The sequence below is a fragment of the Microtus ochrogaster genome, linkage group LG5, assembly GCF_000317375.1.
Source record: "Microtus ochrogaster isolate Prairie Vole_2 linkage group LG5, MicOch1.0, whole genome shotgun sequence".
NCBI classification, from domain to species: Eukaryota; Metazoa; Chordata; class Mammalia; order Rodentia; family Cricetidae; genus Microtus; species Microtus ochrogaster.
The window spans coordinates 51094487-51097923 of NC_022031.1; positions in this window are offsets into that span (position 1 = coordinate 51094487).

Sequence of the window (3437 nt, forward strand, 5' to 3'; positions counted from 1 at the left end):
CTCTCTCTCTCTCTCTCTCTCTCTCTTTCACACACACACACACACACACACACACACACACACACACACACACACACCTTGGTGCATAGCAAGGTCAACAGTACTCTAGTCCTTGGGGAGATAATTCAGCCAGTTAAGCCTTGCAAGCTGAAGGATCTGAGTTTATGCCTCAGGACCCACACCAAAGAAGCCAGGTGTGGTCATGAATGCTTCTAATCTCAGTACTGGGGAACATCAAGACAGGAGGGTCCCTGTGGTCTGTTGAAGGGCCAGCCTAGTCTACTTGGTGAGTTTCAGACCAGTGAGGGACCAGGTCTCAAAAACAGGACAGTGAATTCCAAGGTTGTCCTCTAACTCTCACAGGTCCATGCACACATATGTACATAAACACACAAGCACACACCCACACAAGAACAAATGTAGGGAGGGTGTTGCGAGGGATGGGGCCATGATGGTTGAGCTAGGTGGGACCAGTAAGAAAAATACCTCCGGATGAGGGGCCATCATGGTCAGAGACCGGAAGCCATTCATCATGAGTGCCTCTTTGTTTCCCAGTCACGACTTCTGGAACACGTGGGCTGTCTTTTAATCACAGCCTGGGGGTATTTGGTGGGACTCTCTCCTAAAGCAGAGGTGCCTTGTGATTAGGACATTTTCTTTCGCAAACATCACACACATAGGCCGTAATAACAAACTAATAAATCTTCCACGAAGCTGAAACCTCCAGGTCAGGGCCAAGCTAAGGTTCAGTCCCTGGAAAGGGCGCTGGGATGGCCTGGGCGAGCCTGCCCTTGAGTTGGGTGTGGGTCATGTGGGCAGGATTCCTCATTGCTTCTGAGTTCTTAGTGAATAGAGGAGCTCCCTGGGATGTGCAGAGACAGGCCAGGGAGGGCTGGGCAGGAGGCAGGAACAAGGAGGACAGACAAAGATTTATTTGGTTACTTATAAGATGACAGGCATCCACGGAGCTTCAGTTCCTCGCAGCTTTAGATGATGGTGCAGGAAAAAAAAAAAAAAAAAGCTTTTTAAAAGACAAAGCGCAACTCCAACTTTAAAGTGTGCCGGGAAAGACTCTGGAATATCTCCCCTCTAACCGTGACGTACAGCCACAGGAATCAGTTGGAGAATGTGGTGTTCTTGGGAAAGGCACGCAGGTAGCCTTTTTGTGGTTCTTGCCTCAGTCTCCCGGGTCAGGTTTTCCTAGTTTGACTCGGCTCCTTCTTACCGTCCATGATAGGATGTACTTTAGCTTAAAGAAGCCTTAGCCTCCCTTGAGCCCTGCTGGGAGAGCAAAGAGGTCCAGTGAACACGATCAAAGGAGAAATCTTAATGACTGACCGAGGAGTGGTGTGTAATTAGACAACCTAAGGCTTATGAGGAAACTTACTTGGTAAAGGTTTCGGCGAGGAGCGGGCAGGATCCACTGTTCCTCATAAGGGGAGGCCAGGAGTGTCAGGTTCTAACTGGCCAGATACCTAGCAGCCTGCTTTTCAGAGGTAGTTGTTTGCTGTGGCTTCACTCTTCAAAAATCTGAAGTATTCAGAAGTGTCGTGCCCTGAAAGGCATGCATTTTAAGTGGCTTTGGAGCTGAGAACATGTAACTGTGCTTCCCAGCCCTGTGGCCCTTGATGTTGGTCATTGCTTTTCATGGTCATCGTCAGGACTGACTGCTCATTCGGTTTTTGCACAAACCCAGGCACTGGGCCCAGGTTTCCTCGAATTGGCTTATCTAACATTAATGGAAAGAGGAAGAGGTTGCTGTCACTGCCTTAAAGCATCCAGGAGGAGACTACGGTAGTAGTCATCATTCACGGCCCCTTTGTCATGCTGGTTGCTAGGGAAGGCCCAGAAAATAATTACAGTAGGCCATGGCTGGGGAATGTGAGAATATATAAGTATCTGCCTCTTGTGGAACCCTTTACCTGGAGAATATATAGTACACAGGATAGCAGCTCCAGGTAGTACACAGGATAGCAGCTACAGGTTGGTTTTAATGCTTGGTTTATAAATACCTTAGTTGAACCATCAGGCTGTTTCCTTTTCTGCACACAGCTGCGCACCACCAGGCTAGGCTTTCCCACATCATATTAAACCAATAGTCATTGTGATTGAAATTCTTTTCCAGGGGTTTCTGAAGGTGTGTTTAAACAAAACCAAAGACAGGCAGGTTTTAAATTGATATGGTATCTGCCTATGACTATGATGAACCAGTTATATGTACATACATATTAATGTGGGGATTTTATTTCAATTAGTTTTTCTGGAGATCATCGCTTGCGGTGAAGAGGAAAACATAAATGTGATATTGCTTTTGGTTTTTGATGTTGAGATAAGACTTATTATGTAGTCCAGGCTGACTTGGCATTTGATATCTAGCACAGGGTGACCCCAAACTTGGGATCCTCCCACCTCGGTCTGCTGAGTGCTGGGATTTGCAGGCCTTCCTCAACACATCTGATTCTAAAAGTAACATATCTTCATTGAAAATAAGTCAGACATAAAAGGAAAAATTGAATTAAGATGTAAAAATTATCCACAGTCTCCTTTTTTAGAGAAAATAATAATTATCATCAAAAATTGGCAGATTTCCATGTACTTTGTACGTACATATTTTAGGCAACTGAATTTTGACAGAGGTTTCTGTCCCACCTGGTCCCACAGCCGTTCAGTCCCAAAGAAACACCCAGAGGTCATTAATCATAAACTGTTCAGCCTCCATGTGTGCCTGCAGGCCAGAAGAGGGCACCAGATCTCATTACAGATGGTTGTGAGCTATCATGTGGTTGCTGGGAATTGAACTCAGGACCTCTGGAAGAGCAGACAGTGCTCTTAACCTCTGAGCCATCTCTCCAGTCCAAATTCTAAACTCTTAAATCTATTCAGAGTAACAGAAGCCACACTGTGTGTTTCATCAGTAGGTACTTTGAGAACCAAGTATTATTATCAATGGCTTTCTCGCTGGTACCCCTTTTCTTCTTGTTAATCATAGATTTTAAACTTTATTTTGCATTTTTATGATTATAAAGGAGAAACATGAACCTCCGGATGGAAACCAACAGACTTTAGACAAACTGAATGACAAGCGGCCCACAGGCTACCAGAATGGGAAGTGGGCAGATGTCAGGAGAATGAGGCAATGGCTAAGAGACCCTAGGAACAGCAAGATCCTTGTCTCTTTTCCTGCATCTCTGCCGTGCCACAGCATACCCCGTGTCTCGTGGGAGAAGTTCTCCCGGATAATGGAGCCAATATGATTATATATTTCCTATATTAAAACAAGATCTAGGGTTTGGCTTCATTTTCTGAGGTCTGGGAAGTCTGAAATAGGTGTAATAATGGAAGTAGATGAAGCCATGGAAACCGCAGGCAGCTTCACTGTCTCCTAGCTGTTGGTGATTCTTTTCCCTCCCTCCCTCCCTCCCTCCCTCCCTCCCTCC